The sequence below is a fragment of the Gorilla gorilla genome, chromosome 3, assembly GCF_029281585.2.
Source record: "Gorilla gorilla gorilla isolate KB3781 chromosome 3, NHGRI_mGorGor1-v2.1_pri, whole genome shotgun sequence".
Classification (NCBI taxonomy): Eukaryota; Metazoa; Chordata; class Mammalia; order Primates; family Hominidae; genus Gorilla; species Gorilla gorilla.
In genome coordinates this window covers 62447252-62460651 of record NC_073227.2, presented here as the reverse complement: position 1 = coordinate 62460651, position 13400 = coordinate 62447252, and positions in this window count along the sequence as shown.

Here is a 13400-nt window from a genome sequence, read left to right as displayed (position 1 = left end):
CCATTTGAATTCTCGTGTGTAGAACCGTAATCTACAGAATTTGTAAGCAATCAAATGCATACACAAATAGATAAAAAGCCTAATCCTTTTCTGCCTTTCATTCCTGCACTACTCATTCACCAGGCAATAAAATGCACCATAATTTTGCACAAATTGAGAGACCTTTGGAAAAATATATTGTGACGTTACAGTATTCCGTGGTGTACTATTTCAGGTTTTTTTCACATTTCACATGATGGAAAATAATAATTTTAAAGTCATTATCTCTTTCCAGAGTAATAGTTTGGAGGAACAGGTGCATGTCATCTCAGTGTCAGTCTGGAGCTCATTTCAATAAACTCAGATTGGCTGATTTTTTTTTAAGACATCACTATTAGTTGTCTCATTTGTTACAGCCATTCTTTGCTGTTCTCACATCTGTCAAAGTCTATACAAATAGCCCCGTAGAGGAAGCAGATGTTACAAAGTTATAATTTAGTTGTTTGTTTTGCCTCATAGACAAAATGTGGACAGTAAACATCCTGGTCAGTTAAGCATCATTATCAAATGCAAATTGTTGATGAATTTTTTGATTTGTTTGTCACTGCTTTTGTAATGCTTATCTCACTAATTAGTACTGGAGAAAACATAGTATTCTCAGAAGCTAAACCCTTAAATAAGCCGGATAGGTAGACAGGTAGGTACATAGCTAAGAAAGAATATAGGCAGACATAAAGGCAGATATAAAGATATACTTAGGTATTGATTTGTATAAAAGCTGAGTGTGATATTGTGATTACACTTGTAATTATATAACATATGTGAAATTTACCTAATATGTAGACATATTTGATTTATCCACAAAATGTTGTACTACACATAAGCTTTTCTCTCAAAATAGAAATACCAAATATTGAGTAGTAAAGAAAGAAGACATACATACTCTTTTGTGGAATGTTAAATTATATTTTTGTGATTGATATTATTTTGATTTTTATTTTGTTTGTATATCTTAGGCAAACTTACTGACATTATTTATGAATAAGTAATGGACAGATTAATTTAGAGTTATTTATTATACTTTAGCACTTTCATTTATCTGCTCATGTATTCATTTAAAAACACAAAGTATAAGTGAATTGAATGTAATTTTGTGTTTGTTATATCAGTAGACATATTTTCTGCTTAATCCTCAGTGGCTATTTTATCTAACTTTTTTTTACTTATTTATCTTAGCAAATGTCCCTCTTTTCAAACTAGAATGTAAGCCCCTTGAATGCACAACTATTTGTCTGTTCCATACAGTCCTAGAGTAGAACCTGCTACAGTGTAGGTGCTCTATAAATGTTTATTCAACATAATAAATTAACATCATAAATATAAATAAGAAGAGACATTAGTTTTTGAAATATGAAATGTAGTCTTTGCTTAGAGTTCCATGGATATTCAAAATAACATATTGCTACTACCATTAATAATAGTAAGAATTATAATTATGATGATAAAATGAAAACTAAGGAAATATAAAACACAATAAGTAAACAAATAAGATCAGAGCATATTCTACAAGTGCACGGAAATTAACTTCTAAAGAAATATTTCTGTGTATCAATATTGAAAGGCAATTTTTTTCTGTTTTGAAATTACAAATATAAATTTATAACTTGTGAAGCATTAGGACATTCTGAATTTAATGAAAATATTGATGCTATGCTAAATTGTCTGAATAACATCTTGCTTTCCTGAATAGAAAAATATATACTCTTTGTTACTAAAATTATGAAAGACAGCATGATTTTTTTCCACAAAAAAATGAAATCTTTGCTTGATATTACTCTATTATTTCAAAATAGGTAAATGTCCTTCTATCACATAAAAATAAAAAGATACCACCCACTTTGATGTAATTGAATATGAAGGCTCATAAAACTATTTGTGATTATATAAATTATCCCCCAAGAAATAAAAATGCTAAAGTTTTCTGTGATACAGACTTAAAGTGGTTATTAATTATATGTATGTTATGCTCAGACATAAATAAATCCTTTTGGAAATTGACTTTAAAACATGGATTTTACCCTAATAAAATCAAAGTATAGGTGTGGTCAATAATTTTCTACATTTCTCTATGTTTTCCCCAAATCATTAAAATTTCAAAACCTATTATTTGTTTTACTTTGTTTTTACGATATCAAGGGTTATAGTTTTTGAAATTATCTGAATTTTAATTAATTTGAAATGCATTTAAACTTTAACTTTAGTATAATCTGTCATTTGTAATTGTTTTAAAAGTCATTTTATTTTATATAAGACACTTTGTCATAGCTAAAGGTACATTTTATCTAATTTTTTTTTGAAGCAAAGCTTGTATTTATTATTGTGGATAGACTTCAGAAGTTATTGGATATGTTTTTTCACTTCAATTTACTTTTGTTCCTTTAAGAAAACCTCCCAGTTACCTGTCATAGAGTGAACAAAAATAGCACATGTATACCCAAGAGAAAACAAGCAGGTTTATTCCAAATATACATGTAAAGTATTTTTTTCATAATAAATTAATTAAAGTAATAAAAATACTGTGAAGTATCTTGAGCAATAAAATATTGTCTTATATTGAAGTAATTAAAAATAAGGTTTGAAAATATATCCACAGCTTTGTATTGAATTCACAAGTAAGAACACAAACTTACAATGATAACAATGTACTTATAATTAATTTTTTAAAAAACACAGTGCTCAACATTTATAAGGTTGCACTGTTAAGTATTTTTCATAGTAATGTGCCTTCCTAAAGCTTAAAATATTTTAATGTTAAATAATGTTTATAAAAATTTTATATTGATTTAATTACTTCCATTTTTATTTTCACATATAGTTTAAATAAGATTATGCTTAAATGTTTCTTGGATATTTGATATAATTAGATAAGAAGTTACTGTGAAAGTGAAAGATTTAAACTGCTTACATTATTTCTCTTATGCATATACAATTATTAGTATTTGGAAATCATTGCAGCTCATTTTGGTAAGTTATTTTTCTAAAAATATTATCAGTTATGTTTTCAAAACTAGTCTGATAGTAATGTTCATAATATAATCTTATTAGCATTTTTATCACTAAAGCTTCTTTTTCATGATTTTTTTTCATTCCAAGTATAGTTTGTTGTCTCCTATTAAAAAATAAAATAATTATCACAGGTTATAATTTTTATTCACTCATTGTAAAGATATTTTATATTTTCTACAATGAACATAAATTATTTTTGTCATAAAATGAAATATATATTTATGTTCTTTATCAGTATATTAATAATTAGTCATTTCATATATTAGCCTGCATATAATACTATCAATGCTGTAAGAAGGTTTAGTAATCATAAATATTATAAATGATTATAGCATCACAATCCTAGTAGGTTTTATATTTATTATTCATATTTCCATATAATTTATTTAACTAAATACCTATATTTGAATTAAATCATTATAAGATACTGAATTCATATGGAAGAACTGTCATCCTGCCGTATTGTTCTTGTTCTGTTTCCAAGAACAATGTATAATAATTGTAACAATCATTTTCTATTACTGATTTTTAAACATTTATGCCAATTTGATAAAGATAATATGCAAGCCGGACGCTGTGGTTCATGCCTGTAATCCCAGCTCTTTGGGAAGCTGAGGTGTGCAGATCCCTTGAGCTCAGGAGTTGGAGAACATCCTAGGCAACATGGCAAAACCTACATGAAATAAAAAAGTTTGCCAAGGATGGTGCCACTGTGCTCACGCGTGGGTGACAGAGTGAGATCCTCAGTCCAAAAAAAAAAAAAAAGCAGTATCAATATTCTTGTGGAAATATCTTTTTAAGAACATATTGAACATTAAAAATACCTTTTTATTGAATTCCTGTATGTTTTGCTTATTTTTAAGGCATTCCTATTTGTCTTACCTATTTTGAATGCCGTATTTATACAATGAGTATTACTACTTTGATAGACATAATAATTATTGCAAGTATGTATTGCCTATTAGATTTATTTTATAGTTTATTTGATATAAACATTAAAAATATTTATGTCATCAGTCATATGAACACTTATTTGTAATCTGTTATATAACATTTCTTTAGACAATCATGAATTCATGTTGGATCAAGTCATAAATGTTGATAAGTTTTGCTTTCCCATAATGAAATATGGCTCAATCATTTGTTTTAATTTAATCTTTCGAAGTGATTATGTGATTTTTTGATATTACATTTCTACATATTCTGTTGATATTCTGTTTCATTTCTAGCAGCTATTATACTTTCATGATGTAAATAAATTAGTATTTTACTGTTTCAAAAGTTATACCTTTTTATTTTATGATACTTACCATTGAGAAATTCCTTGACCATTATTTATATTAAAAAAATTCCTTGTATGTTTTTGTTTGGTAGTTCTTACATATACGCAAGTATGTAGAAATATATGTTACACACATGGACACACATATATTCCATGTATTCATTGTAAATATGTATGTATATGAATATAATGATTAATGAACAAATAAAACATTTTTTAAATGTATCTACCAAAGTAAAATTAGGAAAATAGTGTAGACAGATTTAAATGAATTTTACCATGATCTTATTTGTACTATAACTCTTACTTATGTAGGAGTCAAAATGAAGGATTTTTTTTTTTTTTTTTTTTTGAGATGGAGTCTTGCTCTGTTGCCAGGCTGGAGTTCAGTGGCGAAATCTTGGCTCACTGCAACCTCCGCCTACCAGGTTCAAGCAATTTCCCTGCCTCAGCCTCACCTAGTAGCTGGGACTACAGATGCATGCCACCACACCTGGCTAATGTTTTGTATATCAGTAGAGACGGGGTTTCACCATGTTGGCCAGGATGTTCTCGATCTCCTGATCTTGTGATCCACCAGGGCCTCCATCTCCCAAAGTGCTGGGATTACAGGCGTGAGCCACCACACCTGTCCAAAATAAAGGATTCTTCGTTGTTAATATTGACTATTGATACTTTATTTTCTCTTATTTTAAACTTTAATAAATATAACAGAAATTGAAAAATGTTAAATTGCTACAAAGAAAAAATATATGAGTAAAATATAATTTATATTGCAAGGAACCAAAACATTAATTATTAAGCCAAAGTAAAAAGAAAATATTAGTAATTAATATAAATATAATCCATATCTGCCATTGTGAATAAACTATACAAATATAGAAAGGCAAATTGAAACTTAAAATTAAAATAAAATTGGATATACATTCAATAATCTTTTTCTAGATTCATAAACAAATAGCTAAAAAGACATTTGCAAATGATAACATTATATGATAAACTTCTTAGAAAGCAGGTTGCTGCTATTTTATAAAGAAAATCCAATTGATATAACTAAATTAGGGTAAAAGATGCTTTAAATTGGTAAAATATGCAATCCACATCTAACATCTACTTTTATGAAACAATAGATACAACATTGAAACACATTACAATAACATATTGCCAGCTATGTATGTTCTTCCTGTTTTCTTATGATGAATTCATTATGTATAGGTCACTGATATGGTTTGGCTGTGTCCCCACCCAAATCTCAACTTGAATTGTACCTCCCAGAATTCCCATGTGTTGTGGGAGGGACCCAAGGGGAGGTAATTTCATCATGGGGACCAGTCTTTCCTGTGCTATTCTTGTGATATTGAAGAAGTCTCAGGGGGATGTAAGTTTTATGAGGTGTTTCCACTTTTGCTTCTTGCTCATTTTCTTTTGTTGCCACCAGGTAAGAAGTGCCTTTCACCTCCTGCCATGATTCTGAGGCCTCCCCAGCCAGGTGGAACTGTAAGTCAAATTAAACCTCTTTTTCTTCCCAGTCTCAGTTATATCTTTATCAGCAGCATGAAAATGGACTAATACACTCACTGTGGTTTACCATGTTCTACTGTTTCATTTGTCATGCTTTGTTGAATGAAGGATGAATGCTTAACCTAAAGGTCAACCTATGAACTAATTTGATGAAAAATGTTTCCTTATGCTCCAAGACAAATGAATTAACCAGTCACTTTCTTTCTTGAGACATATGGACATGACAGTTAAAAGTAAACACTGTAGTTTTGTCATTTGTAGCCACTGATGGTGGAGCAATGAGTATGGTAGTGTGCTTAGTGAGAAGAATAACATGATAGAACAGTTCCTGTGTCCTAAATAGGTCCTTACACTCTGAGAGGCTTGGTGTTACATGTATCACATATTATGATGAGAAAGGCAAATAAATAATAAACAAACATGTAACGATCAAGGATAGACTGCAAGGTTTACATAAAATTGGACAGAGAAGTTCTTCATTTTTTATGCCATAATAGAATACATTGTAATAAGGGACCTTAGATTGATTGTATTCTGTTGTGAAATACCTTCTTGCTACTAAGCATCAAATGTAAAATTTCAAAGAAATTTATAAAGTGACCGGTTATACAAAAATGAACATAAAATGAAGATTATTATGTTGAGGTAGGTTAAACAAACAACTACGTTTTAGTAAGTAAATGTGCACATTTTATATTTTCATATATTAATTAATAATACACTGTGCAGAAAAAAATTATAGTTTATGAAATAGAATCAGTTTGCATACGTGATTCTGTGATATAATAAGTTAATCATGTTTATTATCATGTTTTATGATGTGCTTTTATTACAAGTAGTAGGAAGTTTTCCTGGTTATTATGCTAACCCAAATATTAACCGATCAGATAATGATGCTTACTAAAAACAAAGAGAGCAGGAACAGGCAATGTTACATAATGGAAGCTCAGAAAAATGAGATTGTAATATGAATACTGGTCACAATGGTGATAATATAATCAATTTTGGGGGGATTCACTTTTCATACCTGAAAGAGTTGGCTTACAATATATTCAGTTTAGACTCATTTCAATTCTCAAGTTCCATGATAAAAAATGCAGTCTCAAAACTGCTTTTCAAAGCTTAAATGTTTATATTAGTTAACCAGTTAGAAACAATTCATAGGGTTTCTACTAAGGATAACCAAGAAACAATCTCCTTGAAGGCAATTACCATTTATGATTTGTCTTTGTGTTTTTAGAATCAAGTATTGTCTCTTACATAGGTAGTATGCTTCATATTGTTAAAAATATTTATTTTGATAAGCATTCAAGTTAAAGTTTGCATTGTTATAAAATACCAATATAGAAATTTGGGGCATTTCTTACATATGTCTAAAACATTCTGAGTAAAGGTTAGTTCTCTGTAGAAAGATAATAAATACACTATGGAGAGATTTTTCACTGAAATATTATCCATATTCATCTTAGCTAACAACATTGCTCCGTGTAAGGTATTTAATATAAGGGTGAAAAGATAGAACTAAAGTATAAGAATTTATTCCTAATTTCTTCAAAGTATTTTAAAATTGTAATTCCAAAAACAAATAAACCAAGAAAAATTTTCTCCAGCTCTTAGGGAAGTATGCTACGCTAAGGGAAAAAAATGTACTTTTATTAAAGTGTAATGATCCTGCCTGTCAATGGGGAAAACTTCTGTCCCTGAGCATGCTTCCTACCAAAGATGGCATCATGATTAATGACAGAAAATGCTAGATAAATGGGTATCATAAAAGCTGCCAAAACGTTCATTCTTTTGCAAGTTACATTTTATCTTACATTGTCTCTTACATTATTAATGCAGAAAGCTGTTATTTCATTCATGAATAATTGAGTAAGCGCAGAGTGGAGGTTGGGAAATTGAGAAAAAAAAGAAATGCCGTTTTCTCTCATCACAGTTGTGTATATAAAGAGGACAGTAACAAATGTTATTGTCAACAATGTGTTCAATGGATTGCTTTGAAGATACTGATATTACTCTGTGACTAAACAATTGAAGAAAGCTCTGGCCTCACTGCTTAGGAGGATTTACATCTTGTTTTTCTCTCTGAATTTTTCTGTTACATAAATTAACAGCTATGACAGAGTGAATAGCATATAACTCCACAATAGAAATGGCGCCTATGGACAAAACTGATTACTTTCATCAATATCATAATAACGTGGTATATATTACTAAAGGGTTTTTTTAAAAATTTACAGCTGTGTTTTGCTAATGTGTGTTACATGAAGATGATATATGTAAGAAATGTATGTTGATACTCTTTAGCATATTCCTAAATCTTAGTGTATATTGCGTAAGACTAAGTAGTTAACTACTTAAAAAGGTATGAGTTTTGGAAATGATCAAGTACTGACCTATTAAATTATGTTACAGAAAGAGACACAGTAGAAAGGGAGAGAAGCTTGAAAATGTCTGTGGAAAAAAATACATGATAGAGTTATATATTAGATTTAGAAGAGAACCCAAGATAATTTCTAGAACTAAGAAATTCTATCAAAATATAAGCACTGTACTCAATTCATGTGTTTGATAATAGCATAGACACAGCTGACAGAGAATGTAGACTTCCTAGAAGTAAAAAATAATTTTCCCATATTTTACCTGCAGGGATAAAAATAGACAGAAATTATAGAGGAGAGAGTAAAATGTGTGAGGTAGAAACATCTAACATATGTTTAATCTTAGTCCCAGTAAGATAAAAGGGAAAAATAAAGAAAATTAATATTTGGTATATTAATGGATTAAGTTTTCCTCAAAATGATTTAAAACACTAATTAAAAGTTCTAAAATCTTAGAGAATCCTGAGAATGATAAATAAAAATAAATTTCCACTAAAAATTTTATAGTGAAAATACAGAAGCCAAAAAAGCAAAGGATAATAAAACTTTAATAGAGTGAATAACTGTAATTCCCAAAATCAAAGTTTTTAACCTAAAAATATTGAAATTATCTATGCATGACAGTAAATTGACTACATGCTGTTATTCTGTAGTTTACATGAAGAAAATAAAATACATTTGGCGTAAATTTTCGTCAGTTTTGTGTCAATAAGTTTCCTAATTGTGACAAACTTGAGACATTTCTAGGAAACATAAAGGACTAAGGCTGAAAGAATAATCTTTTTTAAAAAATCATTCAATATAGAAGTTTAAAACACAATTGGCGATCATCTATATTTATAATGCTTCAATTACAGATGGACCAAGATAATTACTATTTTTATTTATTGGCATGGACTATATGCTATTTTCAAGGTACTTTGCTTGATGGAAAATTAAATACAAAAGGATACATCATTGGCTTTACTCTTCATCAGCTTACTATTGGATAGTTACATAAGAAGCTTAGGAAGAATGAGAATGTGCTATAACTGTGAGAAGTTGGAGGGTGGAGGCAAGAATTCTCATTCTGGGCATCTGAAAACAGTTTGTGGAAGAGATAATATTTTATCCAGACCTTGAAAATATAGGTATGATTTTGAAAAAAAAAATGATGTGTGTAAACCAATAACATTCATTTACCAACATATTTACTCCTCTCTTTTAAAAATAACTTCCTGTACTTTAAATTCAGTCATCTAGGATCATTTTCTTTTGTGGAAATGTGCTATAGTACTCTTTCAGAAGCTATGTTAGTGTAAGCATTCTAATGATAGATTTATTCAAGTTTTGTCTAAATATTTTTACATTTAACCAATATTTTTGAAAGTAATTTCATTGCATAGCATTCCAGATTGTCAATTATTGTTACTACCAATAATATTATTTACCAAAATATTTACTATCTTTTTAAAATGACTTCCTGTACTTTGAATTCATTCATCTAGGATCATTTTCTTTTGTGGAAATGGGCTATACTACTTTTAGAATCTCTGTTAGTGCAAGCATTCTAATGATAGATTCAAGTTTAGTCTAAATATTTCTACATTTAACCAACATTTTTGAAAGTAATTTAATTGCATAACATCCTAGGTTGTCAATTATTTTTGCTTCATTATTTTTATCATTTTGTTGTTATACTTAAATATGTTACAGTAATATCTTCTTGTCTTATTTTTGTGGTTGAAAATATTGTCAATTTTATTATCGATCCCTTGGAAAAAAAATATGTATTTTAATTGAAGCCTTTTTTGGTAATTATCCATTATTATTGTGAATATTTATAAAGTATATTAGTGCCATAGATTTGGTAATTATTTGCAATTATTTACATTCACCTTTTAGTAAAATCAAATATTCATTATTTTTATTTATTTATCTTTCAAATGTCTCCCACTATGATAGCAACATTCTTTTTCACTGTACTGATGGTATACTTTACCATAAGACTTGCTTTGTTCCATTGAATGTGTACAGACACCAAGTGTGCCATGCTGAGCCAGGAACATTGGTGTGTCGTGTAAACATATTAGAAAATAAAAGAAAAAACTCTGTCTATTCTCTTTCACTCTCTTTTACTCTAGATAGATATAAATAGACAGATAAAGGTATGAATATAGATATAAATATGTATATGCAGACCTTTATAAAAATGATAGATAAAAAGATAAAATACAGACATATCTATGTAAGTGTAGAATAGAGATAGATAGGATATATTTTTATTTACCAAAATGTTTATCGTATCTTTTCCTCTTTATTTCATCCTTCAGATCCAAGTTTCTTTCCGATGCATTTTTTCTTCCTTTAGTTAAAGAATTTCCTTTACGATTTTTGATGAATGTCTCCTAATGGTGACTTATCCCTCTATATTTTTTAACTTGAAAATACGTCTCAGATTTTTTTTGTTATTTTTGAAATATACTTTGGTGTGATATTGGATTCTAGATATTGAGGTGTATTTTTGAGGTGTTTGAATATGCCATTCTAGTATATTCTGGTGTCTATCATTTCTAATGATAAATTATTCATTATTTATGTATTTTTTCTTTCATAGAATAGGTAGTTGGCCCCTTCCCTTGCTCCTTTTAGAACATTCTCTGTTTTTGTCTTTTCAACAGGATCTTGTTAATATGGGAAAGTGAGGTTTCTTTGTATTTACCTGCTTGATATTTAATGATTCTTTTAGGTCTTTGAGTTAACACTTTTTACAAATTTAGTTAAAAAGTTTTGGCCACTCTTGCTCCAATTTGTCTTTTTCCGTTTTGTGTTAACTCTTTTCTGTTTTGGAGACTTTAATTCCATGTATATTATGCCACTTTATATTTTCCCACAAGACTCTGAGGTGCTCTTAATTTTTTTCTTTATTTTTTTCCTTCAATGTTGAGATTGAATAATTGTTATTGATTTAGTTTTATGTTAATGTGTTATTTAGTTTGCTATTTTCAATATTTTATTCAAGACATCTCATAAGTATTGTATTTCAGTCTTACTATATCTGTTTGGATCTTATTTTGTGAAGTTTTCTTTCTTCTTAAAATTACTTGTTTACTCGTTAAGACTGCTTCCTCCTTTAATCTATTAAACATATTTTTAATCCATTACACATATTAATAATACCTGCTTTGATATATTGTCTTCTAATTCTAATATCTAGGGTCATCTCCAATTCTAATATCTAGAGTCAGTTTATGTTTACTAACTTTTGAATTATGAATTACACTGTTGATTTTTAAAAAGTGAGCATGTTAGTTTTTGGTACCCCATGCTGATCTTTGAATGGGAACAGCTTTGGGGAAGCACCATCTCTATTAAGCACAACAGTAGATACTGAAGAGTAGCACTGGACTCTGATTTGTACCTGTGATGATATTCTGTAATGTATGAGATTGCATGCCTTTAGATCCAACATTCTATACCCCTTCTGTTAGCGGTGCAGACTGTGACTGTGTGGATGAAAAGACAAACTCATACATACAATAAGTATGTATCCTTGTGAAAATAAACTGGTGTTTTGTTTGTCATAAAAGAAGGAGGGCCATGTAGTGTATTTGTCATCAAGTGACCAGGTAATCCGAGTGAAAAATAATGCAACAGTGTCACACTGGGAAATCAATATTGGTCTCTGTTGTGAAACCAGTATGCATTTAGACCTACCATTTATTTAGATGCAAAGGTAGCTATATAATCCTGGTTAAGTAGGAGTCCATGTTATGGGGAAAATATTCAGTACCTCTGCTACCATGGCAATTTTTTTCACCTACTCACCAAGCCAATGTGTTTCCTGTATGAAAAGTGGCATGTCAGGGAACTGAGCAAAGCATTGTTACTTTTTATTGGGGAAATTATTCTCAACCTCCTCCATCTCAATTATTGGCTTTTTCTGCTTTTGCAAATTAAGCAGTACCCTTGTTGACTGCCATTTTTTTCCCCTAGAGGTACTATACTCGATTATTTTTTAAAACTCCCTGTGGGTTCAGACCCCTTGATTTTCTTACTGATATTTCTGATTGCCGCAATTGAAGATTTCTGATTTCTGGTGGTTAAGCCTTGGCACCTGACCTCCATTCATTTGGTTTTATATATATATATATATATATATATGAACATATATACATATATACGACCATATATACATATATATGAACATGTATATATATAAACATACATATGAACATATGTATATATATGAACATATGTGTGTATATATATATGAACATTAATGAGTTTAGCTATGAGACTCTCTCTCCTATTATCTCCAATCTGCAAAAAGGAACACTGAACTTCTTAGTGATGTTGGTTTCATTCTCACTACTGTGTTCACACTGGGTTTGAAATACTATGACTCTTGAGCCCTCCCATGAAATGCTTGTCAGTTTAACTGATCTGGAAAAGAGAGCTGAGTTGCCAGGTGTCAGAGTAGCTAATTAGAGCATCAAGCCAAAAATGAAATAGTTAAGTCTCTAATTATTTATAGTGATGATGATAAATCATCACTGGAAGAGGCACAAATTATTCTTGTTTTATGTTTTCCCATGGAATTTGTGGGTCAGGTAGACCAGTGTAAACATTAGGCTCTCCTACTTTTGAGAAAGCCCTGAACAAAAGGTCTGTCAGGATGGAAAAGTATCTTTGAGTTTTCATGATAAGGAGACCTTGGTGATAAGGAGTTTTCATTATAAGGAGACCTATGGAGGCACAGGTTCTAGGAGTGCAGATATGCATAGGAACATGGCTAGCCAGAGGGGCCTGAAGCCTTGACTGCAGCTCCCTTCACAGAAGGCAATGCACTGGTTGTGCATCAAGGCTGGTGTGGGGAGGGCAGCTTTCTCCAGCGAAACCTGCCAGGTAAAGATTTTGTGATTAGTCTATGGTGAGACCTGAAAAGTCACACATAGGTTTTTAGTCAGGAACTAGACTCCTCAACACAATCTTCTGATGGGTCTTCTTGACACACATAATAATGAATTTTGGTATCCTTACACGTCTCCAATTCTTCCTTTGTTCCTATTCTGCCTTCCAGGCCAACTCTAGGATTTTTACCCCACTCAGCTTGGTCCCTTGGTTTCATCAGGTTTATAACAGCTGGTTTGTTTCGTTTCCAAATGTACTTGCCAGTGAGTTAAATCCCA